At 39.9% G+C, this 17,943-nt stretch overlaps 1 protein-coding gene across 2 annotated transcripts in view; it reads left to right on the top strand.

Moving 5' to 3' along the window:
* The window catches only part of LOC121522627 (E3 ubiquitin-protein ligase SH3RF3-like), a 180,707-nt gene that overhangs the window by 99,690 nt on the left and 63,074 nt on the right, over positions 1-17,943 (top strand). The gene's annotated exons all lie outside the window — the stretch shown is intronic.

Below are 17,943 nucleotides of genomic sequence, written 5' to 3'. Positions count from 1 at the left end.
GCATCAATATGAGACAGGTCTTAAGTTACTGTACCCAGCAATCGTGATCTCAGTCTGGGAAGACCTAGACTAAGCTAGGTACAAAATTTTAAATTGGATGAACAGGTTAAAACACATATCACTTAAATAATCTTTACAAAGAACATTTTGGATAAGCCATGTTATGTCTACCTGCAACGACGATGACGTAAAATAAGTACACCTATGCGCCTTGTGTCATTTTACCTTTAAACTCAGACAGCTCTGTTGACAAATCAAATGTATGTTTTACTAGCAAACATTTCACTTTTTGGTGTTCCCTTATTTCCTTTTCAGTTCATTGCAATAGTCAAGTTCATGTCATATCTATTAATTTAAATGAAGTTAATTTTGTTTCAAAATGAAAGCACGTCTGTATTCAAACAGCAAGTCATTTACTCTTGATTTAACTTCTAATTTCCACATACAAGAGGCTGCAGCGCGACCAAACTGCAAATAGCACTGTAAAGCAAATCGCTCCCTCTCTAGTCAATCGGGGCAGTTCTACTGCCCACGCTCCAGTTCAGCTCCAGTACGTCCCTGAAGTGCCACTCCGCTCTGCTTCATTGCAGTTATGCTGCAGGTCTGTTTTCAGCACCAGCTGCTGCCAAACCTCATTAATCCACAGAGCAGAGCAAAATAAGCAAAGTGTCCGGTCAACTTCAACTTGCACAAGCAAAAGGTCGGTGGGAGGTCAGTGGGTCACAGAGCTACAACTCTGTTATTCACAAGAAAAGGCAAAGTTTAACTTTTAAGTGAAAAAGTCACAGAATTTTACTTTAAACCACAAATTCTTTAGCAAATGGTAACTTTTAACCTCATAATGTACTCAACCATGGTGGAACAATAAAATCTGTTCTGCTGTTAATATACTCTTCCTGCGTGAACTCACAGTTTCCCTATGCTCCCTCTTATCTCAAGATGATAAGGGCAACATTGCTTTACGTAGCGCTGTAAATACCCTTCCAGTTTGGGAGGCCATTCGCTTTCAGTTGGAGAAAAAATGTGGTGCTTTGGAGTGCAGTGCAACCATTGTATGTGGATGTGATGGGTAAGACAGTGCAAGAAACCTAAATGAAACAACAGGTTTAAATGCAAGTAGCAGAATTTCAAAAATGCAACAAATAGGAGATAATTTCAGAAACTGCTCTTTTGATAGTATTCATAAAAAAGACAGTCTAATAACATCACTAACCTTTTGAAATGTTTCACTGGATATTCAGTGATGATAGCAGCTGTCATGGCTGGCACACCTTTTCAGTGAAGCTCGGAGGTCTGGGACAGTGCCTGGGAAGTGGCAGACTGGGGTGGTTCCCAATTTTAAAGAGCAAGACAGGAGGGTGTGTTCAAATCACCGGGATATCACACGATGGGGAAAGTCTACTCTAGGGTGCTGGAAAGGAGGCTACTGCTGATTGTCAAACCTCAGAATTAGGAGGAACAATGTGAATGCCGTCCTGGCCATGGGACAGTGGGCCAACCTTTTTACTCTTGCAGGCCTTCTTGAGAGAGCATGGGAGTTTGCTCATCCAGTCGACATGTGTTTTGTGGGCTAAAGAAAGCTTACAATCATGTCCCTACTGGGGGATCATGTGGGGGGTAATACAGGTATATGAGATTCCAGAGCCACTTTGGCAGTTCCATGAGGTTCCTGTATGACAAAAGTGAGATTTGTGTTTGCACTCTTTGCACAAACGCAGACACATTCCTGGTCGGTATTGGCCTCCACAGTGGGCTGCCCTTGGTCACCAATTTTGCGTGTGATATTCATGGACAGAATCTCAATGAGGGGAGGAGGGTTCCCAGTTCAGGGACCTGGGAATTGTATCTCTGCTGTTTGTAGATGATGTGGTTCTGTTGGCTTTGTCAACTGGGAACCTCCAGCAGACACTGGATGGCTCGTAGCTAAGTGCAAAGTGGCTGATATGAGAATAAGCACCTCAGAGTCTGAGGCCATAGTTTTCTAATGCGCAAAGGTGGATTCGGGTGGGGAATGAGTCTTTGCCCCAAAAGGAGGACTTCAAGTAGTTCAGGGTCTTGTTCATGAGTGAGGGTAGAATAGACCGTGAGACTGACATGCGGATTGGTGCAGCATCAGCGGTTTTGCAGGAATTATGTCACACTGCTGTGGTGAAGAGGGAACTGAGCAGGAGGGCAAATCTTTTGATTTACCGGGCGATCTTTGCTCTAACCCTCATCTATGGTCATGAGCTTGGGGTAATGACTGAAAGAATTAGATTGCAGATACAGGGATCTCAAAGACGAGTGCTGGTCTTTCTCATTAAAACGACCTGTTTGGGTATCTGATCACTCACATCCAACATGGGAGACTAGTTGCAGGGGCAGACCCAGAACTCGCTGGGGGTAATATATATCCCACCTGGCCTGGGAGTGCCTTGAAATTCCTCAGGAGGAACTGGAAAACATTGCGGTGGAGAAGGATGTCTCATTTGACTTACTTCACTATCTTCTTTGGTGACCTGACCTCGGATAAGTGGAAGAAGATGGGTGGTAAAAGTGCAATAGTTCATTTTTTTAACCTAATTTTGTCAAAAAGTGCTGAAAGTCTTCCAGGGGAAATTCCAGTAAAGAAGAGGAGCAGTAATAAAAATGTCCTCCTGGTTACATGTTTCCTCTGAATGATATGCCAGATGATTGGTGGATCTTACCGTGTAGTTTGCTTTCCTCATTTTCTCTCGTATGAGTTGAGAATGTGGCTTTTAATCCTTTCTGTTTTAATTGATCCATTTATCTCCTCCAGTTTTTACTTTTGTCCTGGTGTTTTATTGATTGTTTTATTGTTTTTAATTTTTTACTGTACAGCACTTTGGTCAGCATTTTGTTGTTTTTAAATGTGCTTTATAAATACATTTGGATTGGATTGGATTGGACTGATGATAGCTTTACTGCATGCTTTATGACTACTAAACACACATGTAAAAGTGATTTTCACATTGATTCTCAGGAAAAAAAGTTTTTAAATTGAGAATAATTTGTTGCTGCATGCAAGTTTATCAGCAATGTAGTATAAATCTGTATTATGCTCAGTAAATTTGTACGTTTGATTCTTATTGCAAATTGCAAAAACCGTATAAAAATTAAGCCTACTTAAGCTTACTCTAAGGGGAAAAAAGCTCTGACTCCAGACTATTGGCTGATGAACTCTTCATGTTGTCACTGTTGTGATTCCTTTCTCTATTAGCAAACATTGTTGGGAAGTTTAATGAATTCAGTCATTATTTTAATAGAATTGTAATTTATACAAAACATAGCATGAAAAAGCTACTTCAAAGACAATAGTGATACATATTTTAATGTAACTTGTTCTTAGTGCTGCCTTGGGTCATTATGCAAAGAGCCACAAAGTGTTCCTGTTGGAAGAAATGTTTTTCTTTCTCTTATTCTGCTACAAGAACTGCAAGAAGATGTGAGGCGAAACAAATGTTGGGAGTTGATGAGTTTAGTTTGGAGGGTATGTAGAAATGATTCTCAGAAGTTTGGTGTTGCTTTTTTTATGATGTAACTATTAAAACATTTTAACTGAGAAAAACACAGTCAAGTTCCCTGAAGAAGTTTGTTTAGTTTCAGAGCTAAAACTCAGATCATGGTCATCAATAAAGCCAGTTGTGCTGAAAGGCCTGCAGAGACCAACTCATCGATCCATCGGTCATACACAGACTGTTTGTGTGTGGTTGTGTTTGTGTCAGAAGGAGCCTTGTTGAATGGAGCAGTCAGTCCCTTGTCAGACAGCTCACCTCCCTGTACCTCATGGCTGCAGCACACACGAACATGCTCAGACACACATATGGAGAGATTTGAGCAGATGGGAGCCTCAGTGGTTGATGGAGGGACCACTGTGTGTGTGCATGCCTGTGTGTTTTTGTGTTTGTTCCCGAGACTTAGGGGCACACATACACATATAATCCCATCCTTACCGGAAATCCACAGACACTAATTTCTGCATCGCGGGTAAGAGAGCTCCAGTGTGTGTCTGAGCTTGCTTATGAAAATTTTGCCTCTGACAGGTGCAAGACTGAACCTTTCACACATGTAGGAGGAACCTTTCACACTATTTCAGCTTCTTCACATGAAATCACTGCCAAGGAGAGTAGGACTGCCCAGTTAATTTAATTTTAATCCACTTCACAATTTTAACCTTCCTGGGATTATTTACCTTTAATGTTTGCTCTGCCTGTAGAAAAATATGCTGATCAACTGAAAATATTTAAAAAAGAAAAATGGTATATTTTCTTACAGGGGATCCACCTGAAATTAAATATTTCATTAAGTAATCGTCATAACTTTTGAAAAAGCTCAAGTTAATTTCTCGTTCAAAATACGAGCAATTTCCCAAAAAGGCAGTAAAGTACATCAGACAGAAGACAAACCTGAATGAATAAAAGTAATATTTAAGGAAGGCTACAGACAAAAACAGCGGACATATGGGAGCCATGATTGAGGATTTGAATCATAGCTGGCTGAGCAGACAAATATTTCAAATGCTGATGGTTTGAAAGTTTGAAAAGCTATCATTTACAGTAAATCAAATGAAGTGCAATGGATTGTGGGATATGTGGTTCCCTCACTGTAAAGAAATACATACAGAGTCTTGTACATTTGTCTATTTCTCTGAACCCCGCTTTTGCACCGGACCAAATGTTTTATAAACTTTACCTGGGCTTCACATATCAGTAAATCAACCTCACGCCTCAAGATATCTGTTTTTGGAGATCAGTGCCATAAATAGTGGGTAGAGGGCTTCATGTAGGGGGGCCAAGTACCAGAGTCTGTTCAGGGCTGTAGGCGGCCCTGCCGGTGAGTCAGAAAGGGGTCATACCAACAAAAGCGAGTGGTCTTTGTTATCTCCCAGCGTGCTTCAGAATTAGATTTAAAACTGCTGACAAAACGTCTTCTTTGCTAGACACACACACACACACACACACACATCAACCCGCAAAACATATATCAGTATACACTAAACACAATATCAGGTGTCCCCCTTGCTAACAAATTCCTACATTTTTGGAATTTATCTCAAAAATTGGCTTCAAAAAGTACAGAATATAATATCACTGAACAACTAACAGATGCTTTTAGAGAATAAACATTAGAAGTGATACAGCAGCAAAAGTTATTGCTTTAAACAGACTTAATTTAAAGCTAACTCCCTGAAGAACTCCTAAAAACACTTTAATTTAAAAATGTATACTTACAGTCCGGCAGTAATTCCACGGACTAGTGTGGGCTTGTTTTGTGTTACACATCCTCTTTATTCTGGGATTCAGCTGTGAGACTGCCACTTTAAGTTCACTTTGAACGCCCAGCTGTATTTTGTTCTAATGAAAGCAACTTCAGAATAACCTCTCACACAGGTTGGATGAGGCCAAAGGAGGGAGAGTGGCTCTCTTTATTACCCACAGTTACACTGGTGAAGCTTAAGGTGAAGTTTGACTCCTCAAAAGTAATGGTCTCTGTTTTAGTGAATGCAACATAAGGTGTAGATTTATTATAGGCCAATCATAGCTTTGGGCTAGCTTTTCTCCTTATATTTATCATTTATTTGATCCAGGACTTTATTGCTTATCCTCCATCACCCTGACAACATGACATCCTGGATTTAGTTTTAGGCTTTTGTAAATTCCTATTAATCTCATTTTCTGTTTATACTGTAGGCTATATTAAGGCTGAAAACTTCAATGGGATTTTCTTTTTGCCTCCTTTATAATAACAATAAAACAAAATAACAACAATAAAAAATGTATGCTGAAACTGTGGGTGAAATTTGTTTATTCACAGTTTTTGCTTTATGTTTATTTTCCTCTGGAATCACAATTACAGCTTAGATGCATTACCCTGCTGACTTTAACAGGTGGTATAAAACGTAAATTCAAAATGCATTCAATAAAACAGCATGCAGAGTGGAATATATAATTTGTGTAAACTGAGTACACCTGTCAGCCGTAACTTTATAACCACCTGTTTTATTTTACAAAGGCACCTAGTTCTCCATATCCATGGATGTGTCAAAATAGAGCCGAGTCTTGTCAGGTCAGGGCCAACACAGCCTATGTCTAATGAGACATTGACTCAACTAGACCTTTTACAGTGTGCTGTGATATCCAGCACCAAGATGTTACAAGAACATCCTTGTACTGTAGATTTAACAGATCGGGCCACCATTGATGAGAATTGGTCGTCCACTACACCCCATAGATACTTGGTTCAGTTGTGATCTGTGGAATGTTGTTGTGTTCCTTCAAGCCGCCTCCTCCCATTTCTCCATGGGCCATTTCGGATGCTTGGTGTCCACTGTAGGTGCTTTCAGCAGCGTGAGGACCCTGATCTGAGACTAAGCAGTCCCGTATTCATGGCTCTCTGGTTTGTGCTCTGACACCTTTTCTGTCTTATGATCGTCTGTCTTTACATGGTGTTTAACTTTTAAAATTGACTGGATATTTTGTGCTTTTTTGTCTGGCGTTCATCCCAAAATACACTGTTAACCCTATGCAGACACATAAATTAACTCACCTGATAATTAAGGATGTTCCTAAGTGTCTATTTCCCACTCATTTAAATTTATATTAACCGACTAGTCTAAAGAGTAGAAAATCCCTAGAAAACAGTCAAATTCCTCACAGGGTCATTGTGTCAGCGGGTGTGATGTTAGCCTGATATTCCCTCTACAGCGTGGCTAACATTAGCAGCTAGCGCCACCAGCCTTTGTTCCTCTTTGCAGATTAATATCGTGCTTTGAAATTTGGCCTCTTTGCATTTCGGCTGAGTAGTCATATGTGAGCTCAACCCTCGACAGCCTACATACCCCTTTATTTCCATTTACTACTTTAAAAAATTGTCGTACCGCGGTGTTCCTACTACACGCTAACCACTAAGCCACTGCTGAGCTTCTCATATGTACATCTGGTGAAGGTCCGGTCAGACAGAAAGGCAGCGGTCATTAGCTGAAGCTACAGCGACCTCTAGTGGTAGGAGGTTTATTACAGTTTAAAAGAGTGCTATAGACCTGGATTTCAAGCCCGTGATCATAAAAAATGATAGGTAATTAGTTTAACTGACGAGAATCCATGGATTGGCTTCAAGAGCCGTTTAAGTCCACCTATTGTAAGCAGACGACTGCTGTCACACGGGGTTTGTCCAATTCTTTCTACAGTCTATGTTCAGGCACCATTTAGGCACCGGCACCTTATAAGATGTATCGATTTAGCACTAGTATGAGAAACCCCAAACGATACCCTACCCTACTGTCCAGCGGGTGGCGGTAACCAGGTTTAAACAACACATAAGCACTCAAGCCGTCTAAGCCATCTGAGTGCTTGAGCGAAGTTTTCCCCACTGTAAACAGAAGTGATGACAACGCAAAATTTCTGATTTCAACTTTGGAGCGGTCCTATTGATGTTTGTGAAATTATAAGGTAATGCCTGGGTACTCGAGCTATGTATTTTTAGTCATTTAAATAAAATTGTTTGACAATCTTCCCTTAATCTACAGACTTTTCCCAGAGTGCCTTTAGGAATTAGACACTTTGCACCATGAGTGAAGTTATTGACTCAGTTAGATGTGTCCCTCCTGTAGTATGCCATGTCCAAGTGTTGTGTATGGGGTACTTTTCTGGGGTCAGAAAGTTATTTTATTTAGGTTTTTAGGCAATCTGTTTACATGAAGACAGAATAAGAGGAGGAAAGAATGTAAAAAAAAAAAAGAGAGATAAACAGAAGAGAAAGCAGCTGCACTTTTTGTCATTTCAGAAAATCAGAAATCTTTGCTTGGCTAATACAAAATGGCATTTTGTACAGATCTGAAGGTCTAATGATACTATCTTTATTTTAAGATATCACTCCACTCATGACACAGTTTACAGATTTAAATGAATTAAAGAACATTTTTATTTCCAATTTTAAAGTTTTTTTTTTATTAGTATTTGGTGGAAAATAAGGTTAGCCTAATTTTCATTCGAGAAAATCATATTAAATGGACTGATGAGCAGTTTAATTATGATGTTACTGACTGTAATAGATTTTGCCACATCCCAGTACATACACTGGCTGATTAATCAGTTATCCAATAGAACAACCACAAGGTCAAACAACAGAATTGGCCCATTGTTTTGATTCAGGTGGGAGCTTTTCACTTTAAAGAAATAGACCTCCTTCAGGCAGCCTGACCCTGTAGCGCCGGGCTCAGTGAAGGGAGACAGAAGCCTCACCCGAGTCTCAGCTAATGCCCTCCCTGCTCCAAACATCAAGCAGTAAAACCCAGCAGTTTCATGATGAGGCCCTCCAGCAGCCTCCAGGAGGTCACCCCAGACTTGTGGCCTAGGGGAGACAGAAACAAAGCTGGGAAAAGGGAGAGAGAAGAGAGACAGAAAGAAAAGGCTAAAAGAGCTGAGAATAGGAGGGTGAGACAGGATAAGGAGGAAAGGGAAGAAAGAGATGTTGCTGTGATTCTTTATCCATTAACCCCACTTTTCTTCATTCTCTTGTTTTTCTCATCTGCATTCACATGTAACGCTCTTCCTCTTACACTCCTCTTCTTTTGGGGGAGGCTTTCAATCTTAGTTTCTCCAGAGGAGCTGTTTGGTTTAATAGCCTTGCTGGGAAGAAATCTGGGGGGTGCAACAGTGGGAATAAGAGGCACTGTTCTTCCGTCTCCTTATGATGGGTAATAAGACTGAACTTAATTCTCAGCAGCACACACTGTATATTTGGAGAAAGTGTAATGCTATGCAGACGATGCTTTTATCAACATTAGACTTGGAAATGAATGTAATCAGGCACGATGGAAAATGTATGATCGTCTGCAGTGAACACTTCAGTAACATTTTCACAGACACACTACTTTATCTCAAGATAAAATTCCATCTAATGTAAGAATGGAGCAGCAGGAGTGTAGATAATCTGTTTTCTGTTTTCTTCTATGCTTTTGTTGCCTGACAACTTTTCTCTGGTATCAGAGTTCTTTACATTGCTTGTGTCAGGCACTCAAGGATATATAAGGCTAAAATATATATATAATAATATATGTTTATACTGCTGATATTGGTTCTTTGAGAATTATGTTAGGCAGCAGCAGAAAACTTCCCTTGGGGGCAAGAGGTGATTTCTGCATAGAGAAATGCAAAAGGGCCATGTTTTAAGTGATTTACAACTATGCCAAGAGTTCAAAGTGCAAAAATAAAAAAGGTTCTTGATTCTTTACATACTTTTTGTGAAATATCCAGGCAAAAAACATTGTTTTTTAAAAAATCCGCAAAACAGCAGCAGGCAAGACTTAAAAAACCTTGTCTAAGGCTCGCCTGGATGAGCGGTGTCACACAACGCTCACAAGTGATCACAACTGATAAGAAAGTTATTTATATCAGGCTACATTACCCTTATGATGTTGAGAGTCAGGAGTCTGTGCATTGTGTTGTATTCTGAAACTGACCTGATGCTTTGCACATTCTTGCTGCTGTTTAGCTCAGTTGGCCTGGTGTGTATCTTGATTGGTGCAGGGTGAAATTGTTCTTTCGACATGCCAGAGACAGCCTGGAGCATGCACCATGGAACTGCAACAACTGACTAGAAAGGGAGGCATTTACTACGTAGACAGAGTATGTGGAATTTGGGGGCTATGCTGTATTTTTCTCCTCCCTACCCTACTTGTTCACTTTTGTTTGTGATTTCACCTGTCTCACCTTTCCTCCTTTCATTCTCTCAGGTTCTAAAGGTATATTATTTTATTCTATCCCTTTGTTTTTAAATGTACAAACAGATTTCAAAGCACTTTGGCCCTTTAGTTCATTCATTTTTAATGCATGTATATTTTAAAAGGACGTTTTAGTTGCTTTCATCTTTGTGTAATACTTTTTTTTTTTTAACTTGGCTTTACTTTGTGAAAACCCTTTTATTTGAGTATGACAATGATTCATAAGAATGTTTTTTCTGGATTTGTTTTTTAAGGTCTTGATTTCACAGCTCTGACCTCAATCTGAAAACTTTCAGGCTGAATTGGAACAAAAAGCACAGCCTCAGTCTGGGCTCCACATCAGTCATTCTTAGTGGTTGAGATGGAAAAAATTCCCACTGTCTAAGTCTAGTGCGAAGCCTGACAACAGAGGAGAATAGACTCTAAGTACTTTGGAGAGGTTATCTCGAGAACAGTTAGTGCATCATGAAGTATTGCTCGCACCGTCTTTGAAGATAGTCTGAGACTCTTTCTAGGCCGTTGAAATACTAACACCAACAAACCTAGAAAATAATAAACATAAATGGGGCTCTAAGGAGGAGTGAAGATCTTTACAAGGGAGCAGCTGTACCAAAAGCTGCCTGTTAAGTGCCTCATTGTTTATTCCTTATTGGTTATCACCACAAGGAGCAGAATTAAAGATAATCCCAGTAATAATCTTGTTCTTGTCTTGTAAATGACTATTGAAGACACTCAATATTTGTACATTTTTTTTTACAGGTAGTCATAACAGGGTGTCAGATATAGGTTAGAAACAGCACTGTAGAAGCTGCAGGAAGACACTGTTACACTGGTGTGTTGTTGGTTGGCATTAAATGAGACTGGAGAGTGACAATAAAGTCAAAGCCAAAGTGATATACTTTTAATCTAATTGGCAATTGGTAAAAATAAAATGCTAATACGGATAATAGGCAAAGTGTTGAACTTCTGCTTCCATCAGTCAGCTAATAATCAGTTGACCCCTAGTCAAGAAGGAAAACTTCCATATATTCTAGAGCCATCTAATATAAAGTGAAATATTTCAAGACTTTTTGTTTTAACCTTGAAGATTACCGCTCACAGAAATAAAATCCACTATCTTCAAATGTTATAATATTTTGGAAAAAATTAAATTTGAGCAATTATTTACTCACTCTGGTTCAGTACACACAACTGCAATCACGGGGAGGACTGCTGACTTGACTATTGTACAGGAGACAATCATTGTCAGGGAGGGTAAGCCACAGAAGGTCGTTGCTAAAGAGTCAGGCTGTTCTCAGAGTGCTGTATCAACGCATATTCATGGGAAGTTGACTGGAAGGGAAAAGTGTAGTAAGAAAAGGTGTAACAGGGATGACAGCAGCCTTCAGAGGATTTACAAAAGAAGCAGATCCAAGACTTAGGGGAACTTCACAAAGAACTGATTGAGGATCAAGAGTTAGTGGATCAAGAGCCACCACACACAGACGGGTCCAGGAAATGGGCTACAAGTGTCATGTTCTTAGTATCAAGCCAGTCCTGAACCACAGACTGCATTATAAGCTTCTCACCTGGGCTAAGGGGAAAAAGAACTTGACTGTTGCTAAGCAGTTCAAATTCCTGTTTTCAGATGAAAATAAAGTTTAAATTTCATTTGTAAATCATGCCCTGTGCACAGAGGTTGCAGTGGACATTTTTGTTGTCCGTCATTTTGACAGAAAGGGTCGTAAAAATTCCATCATGCCATTTTACAATCCGTCATTATAATTTCCTCTTTAATATCTGTAACATGATATAATTCATTATGATTTTATTAGTAGTGTTTAATTAATGAAGCACCATTTCTAAACATATATTCAAAAAACAGTCTTTGAGGTTCTGCATTTTAATAACATAGAGAGAAAGATGAAGACAGCAGCACAGTTTTTACTCCTCGTTATTTTTAAGCAGTGACCATGGAGCAACAATCCCTGTCTTTAAGCAAGCAACTATGAACTGTGCTATTTAAGATATCACGCACAGTTTGGAGGATATTTTTAATATCAAGATGTTGTAGTTTGACGACCATAGCTGATAACAAGTTGTTAAAAGGCAGCACTGTGGAGCTGTGCGCAATTGTCTGCTTCACAGGAGTCGTAATCCAAAAAAAAGGTCACGCACTCAGACCTTGCACACTGAGTCCGTTGCATTTGTATTTGCCTTGGCTGCGAAAATTTGTAGAAAGTGGCACAGTGTTTCATACTGTGAGCCTGTGGCTCTGTCACTCATTTACAATCCCGCTGGATCCTTCCTAACAGAGAGCTTCATACAGCACACGCTCATGTGTCATAGCACTGAGACAAGTTGGAGCGATGGAGAACAACTTTTTAATTCTTTCTCTGTTATGGCCTGTGAGTAGGCTACAAACATAGGCCTTTATCTGTTATATTTCCATGGTTGATATCCACATAATACACTGGCAAACTATGGTGGATAAAGTGAGGTTTCAGAGAGGGGGGGGGGTGGGGTGCCCGGGTGGTGGTGAGTGAGCAAGAGAGAATAAAGCAACAGACGCTGATCTGAATCATTATTCACCCATCTCTTTGTTATATTTCCATGGTTGATATCCACATGATAAATGAGCACACTTTGGTGTTTAAAGTTAGGTTTCGGTGGTGAGCAAGCGAGGTGGAAGCAGCGGGAACTCAGCACGCCAACCGGTGTACTAAGACACCTGCAGGAGAGACCGACGCGCTTTCATTAATTTACGATGTCGAGGTCAGTGAGAGAGCCCACTAGGTACAAGATTTTTAATAGATTAAATAACCTCCTTGATAGTCCATGTGTGCAAAATGGTAAAGGTCTATCCATCTGTCTGTGTGTGTGCGCTGAAATGCAGGCTCATCCTCATCATTCCAGCCTGTCAAAATGACGGACAGCCTTCAAAATCCTCCGTCATCCTTCAAAAATATCCGTCAATGACGGAGAATATTCGGATAACGCGACCTCTGCCTCAGAGTCTGGAGAAAGATCAGAGAGGCACAGAATCCAAGGCGCTTGAAGTCTAGTGTTTTCAGTTTCTATTGCTAGTGATGGTTTAAGGCCATGTCATCTGCTCCTGTTGGTCCACTGTGCTTTTATCAAGTCCAGTGTCAACACTGTCAGCCATCTACTAGGACAGTGGCTCCCAAAGTTGGCCATGGACCCTGTAGCAGTAATTTTAGCTTCCTCATGGTCGCCCCTGTAAACATAGTCATAGTTTTGGCACAATTAATCCTGATTCAGGTTGATTTTTTGGGGGCATATTTATACTGAATTCAACTCTCCCAACAACCACAGAAGGACCTGGTTTTAAGTGTTCTTCAGTGTTTCATGCCAAGAGCGAGTGTTCTGTCTTCCAAGGCTAACAATCCTAACAATTGTTTTCAATGTTATTTTTTGAACTGATTTCTACTTTTTTAATTAATTGTATGATTGTTGTTTTGTCTGTTTTTAAAAAAATGTGCTTGTAATCTCAGTGGCATTGGAAATGAGGGAAACTTAGGTGTCCTTTCAAGAATAAATAAAGGTTTGAAATGAAACAAGCATGCCACAGTTTAAAGAAGATGATCGGATGTAATCTCTTCTCCACTTTTTTCTGGAGATTGGATGACCCTGTTCGATCACTTCAGAATGTCTCATCTAGAATTGTTTTATCCTTCTGACTTTGTTTTGTCGTATTACCAAGCATACAGACCTACAGTCTGAACCCAGACGTAGACAGTTTGACCTTTGGCCTGTCCTTTGTGATCCATGTAAGATGTTGATGTGATTATGCCTGTCAATGGCTGTCACTCAGTATACCTCAACATCACTGTCTGGACTATGAAGCCCTTTGAAAGACACCCGATTTCAATTACTTGGATGGGTGAGTGAATACTTTTGGCAATATAGTGTATGATCTCTATCCAGACTAGTCATCCAAATGATGGGATCTTCCCTTTGTGGTAACTCAGATTTCCATACATTCTCATTGTCCTCTTTAGCTACTGTACCCAGATGCATGTTATATTACCAGGTGTGTTTAGGGTCAGTATGCCAAGTTTTAAAGGGGAACTTCCTTAATGGAGATGGCCACAGACTATTGCTCATAAAGTGTTAAATGTTCTGAGTATTTTCAGGAAGTTCTCACATTTAAAGTGGAAATACTGGTCGATGATAGCAGCGTCCTCATTCATCACCGCAGCATGATGCTTTTTTTTGTGTCATTTGTATGTAAGTGAATGTGTCTGTGTGCGTTTCCTGACGTTGCGTCATCACCACTGATCTCAGTACAGTCAGACAGTATAGCCCCAGGCTTTTCTCTTCAGTGTTGTGTCTGGGGAGAATCAGTTTGTTCGACAGCAAAAAAATAAAAACAGAGTGTGCGTCATAGTGTGTGTTAGTGTAAATATCTTCTGTGGGAAAAAGAAGTTGTTTTTCTTTTGCACATTGTGTCTTCTGTTACACACTCCTGTTTGTTTACCTGGATCTTCTTTAGATAAACTTCTTTTGATACCTGACTCCTTCAGGATCATGTTCTGTATATTAAGTGTGAGCTGAGTGCTACAGTGTTTGTTTGGGGGTGTGTGGTGAAGAATGGGAATATCTGTATCACTGGTTGTTTTGAAATGTAGCAGGTTGATGACTATATTTTGGACTTTCAGAGGTAAACATACAGTAAATCTAATCAGACTACATATGTTATGAGTATCCTCCAGTTTAACTTCATCTTAATGAACACCTGCTACTCTCATTAGCCGTTTCTGTTTCTGTCACCTCACAATATGGTTCCTATCAAGTTTATATTCTAGTATAACAGGTTTAACTCTTCAAATTTATTTTGAAACAATGAGCACATAGGACAAAGGTATTCAAAAGCAAGGTTTTCATTAAAGAAAGGTCTTACTTGTTTGAACTAAGGATGTTCCAAGGCTGCTATTTCCCTTTTCAGCTAAACAGGCATTTACAATGTGTTTAACCGACTAGTGGAGAAAATTCACAGAAAACAGTCATCACAGCGTCATTGTGTCAGTGGGTATATGGTGCAAACCCAGTATGCTGAGTTGAACATGGTTAAAGTTAGCAGTTAGCTCTGCTAGCCTTTATTCCTTTAAAGAGGAGAAAATACTTAGAAGGCAGTCTAAGTTATCACAGGGTCATTGTGTTAGTGGGTATGATGTGAGCCTGATATACTGTGTAGAGCGTGGCTAACATTAGCAGCTAGCACTGCCAGCCTCTGTTCCTCTTTGCAGATTGACATTATGGGTAATGTGGTTACTCGCCACTTAAGTTAATACATGAATACAACCCTCAACAGTAGCCTATTTACATTTTCTAGATAAAAAAAAACTGTCATACCACGCTGTTTATAAACAGCGTTTATAAAAATATGATAGCTGGTTCTTAGTTTAGCCAACTGGTAAATCTTGCATTGGCTAAATTGATAATTAGATTTAGCCATTTAGCGGGCTAACCACACACATCCTTAGTTTGAACTGTTCTTTGCAGATCTCTATAAGATGTAGTAAGCTAGCTACATAAGCTAGCTCACCAGCTCGATGAGTTAGGCGCCATGAGTTGATTAAAAAAAAAAAAAATCCAGGAAGGGTCAAAAGATGAGTGTCTTCTTTACGTTTTCTTCTAAGGGAACCATCCAATAATGCCCTCCTGTGAGCAGCAACAAATCTCACTGCCAACAGAAACAGTAAATGACAGTACGAACATCCATGACACACTTCCTGATGATTATGCAAGCAAATTATCAAGCAGCTGATCCGCTGTAAGGGTTAGTTGATAACTAGTTGGACAGGGCAAATGTTTAACTATGGATGGCTCCAGGTGTCTGTTTCCCTATTCAACTAAATGACCAGTCGCTATACATGAGCCCTCAACAGCCTACAGACAACTTTATTTACATTTTCTAGATCAAAAAAACTGTCATACCACGCTGTTCGTACAATATACTAACTGCTAAGCTTCTCATGTTTATATCTGACGAAGTGTCGGGTGAAAGCTCGGGCAGGAAGGCAGCAATCATTTTATATTGATTGCGCGGATAGCAATCAATATAAAATGATTGCTATTCGCGCATGATGCAGACTGTGGAGCAGCTGCTCTGTTTAGCTGTCAGATTGGCATATCTGGGTTTGACTGACTGCATTGTGCCAACAGTAAATTTTGGTGGAGGAGGGATGGCATGGGGCTGTTTTTCAGGGTTTGGGCTAGGCCCCGTATCTCCAGTGAAAGGAAATCTTAAAGGAGACATATTATGCAAAAATCACTTTTTTTCTGGCTTTTCTAACACAAATATGTGCCCCTGGCCTGTCCACAATCCCCTCAAATACCAGAAAAATCCATTCCCTCTCCCCTTCTCTTCCTCCACCTTTCAGAAATGTGTGCTGAAACAAGCTGTTCTCAAGTTCTTTGGATAAAAGTGTCTGTAGTACCAGGAGATACAGCTAATTACCATTTAAAGCCACAGACACAGAAACGGCTCGTTCTGAGAAGGGCTAAAATAGAGGGGGTTTTAAATGTACAAAAGTCCTAAACTGGAGTGTTTTTTCAGCAACAAACCTCACAGGCATGTTTTGGGGACCTCTGAGACCGATTTAAGCTTGTCTTAAAAGGGTACAATACGTCTCCTTTAATGCTTCAGCATCACAAGACATTTTTAACAATGCTATGCTTCCAACTTTGTGGCAAAAGTTTGGAAAATCCTTGTTATTCCAACATGACTGTACCCCGTGCACAAAGCAAGGACTATAAAGACATGGTTTGATGAGTTTGGTGTGGAAGAACTTGACTGGCCAGCACAGAGCCCTCAAGCACCTAATATACTGGAGATTGTGAGCCTGGCCTTCTTGTCCAACATCATTGTCCAAACTCATGAATAGAATGAATGGGTACAAATTCCAGCAGAAACACTCCAAAAATTTTCAGAAAGCCTTCCAAGAAGAGTGGAGGCTGTTATAACTGCAACGGGGGGGCAGCTTCATGTCAAGGAATGTTGATGTAATGGTCAGGTGGCCAAATAGTTTTGTCCATATGGTTGAATCTGATGTCATGGGCTTTTAACTTGAAAATAATCATTTAAGTAAGCCAGTTAGCCAGTAGGTAATATTAGCTCAGGCATATAGTTTGATTTTTTTTGCTCTATTTTTGATTAGTTTATAGATTTTAGAAAGGTAAACACAGCCTGCTGTATTCCTTTAACTCCTCTACTTTCACTTCTTAAGGAGATAAAAGAGCAAAGCTTGACAGGTTGGCTGTAAATGAATGGTGCCCATTAGCAATGATGCTGTTCAGGGGGGTTTTGGGTAAATGATCAGTGATCAGTGATCAATACTTTGTTATTAAAAGACCTTTGACAGACATTGATTTCAGCGCAGAATTCTGATTGTTTTAGCAGAATAAAAAACAGTTTGTGCAGGTTTAATGTTTCACTGTGTCTCTGTGTTTGAAATCTGATAAGCAAGACCTGACTTTGATGATATTCCAGGGAGTTATGCATCACACCACCCTGGCATTTTCAAAATTACTGTTTGGCTCAAGGTGGGAGCAGCAATTACCTGGCAAACATTTTAATAACCAGTCATATCTCACATACTGCTGGGGGGGAATAAAACGAAACTTAGAGCATGTATCCAACTATCCAAGCTTTACGAATTTGTCTCCAGGGCCAACAGTTTGCAGCATATTGAATTTTACTCTGTTTTTAGTTGCTTCTGAACCAGTTTGCCCTCAAGGCCTTTCTTTTTTTTTGCTTTTAATAAATTAAATTACAAACACTGCAGGAGTCACTGCCTCATTTGTACCTTCCTTAAAAATAGGGCACCACAGATGCAAAAATGAAAAGCCTCAGAATTTATTATATCGTTACATAACAGACTTGAAACTGGCTCATTCCACAAAAGCCACACTTCTAGTTCCTTAATAGGAAGAATATAATGAACTGCAGTTCACTGTAAACTCAGGAAATTGTCAACCCAAAGGTTTGCACTGGTGTAGATACCCAGCATTATTTCAGCTCAGTGAACTACTGCTTGACAGCGATGCTTTTAATCCTCTTCAGAGGTCTCAAAATGCACTTAATGTGGCTCTTTACAAGATGCAAAAACTGCCTGTCACCTAACCTTTTATGTTAATGACTAAATGGGGCTGTAATACAGAAATACATCCTGTTCAAAAAGAGTTTTTTTTCTCCGGTGTCTGTTTAGATAAATGGC

Source organism: Cheilinus undulatus, linkage group 15, assembly GCF_018320785.1.
Source record: "Cheilinus undulatus linkage group 15, ASM1832078v1, whole genome shotgun sequence".
Lineage (NCBI taxonomy): Eukaryota > Metazoa > Chordata > Actinopteri > Labriformes > Labridae > Cheilinus > Cheilinus undulatus.
This window is presented reverse-complemented; position numbering and strand designations above follow the sequence as displayed.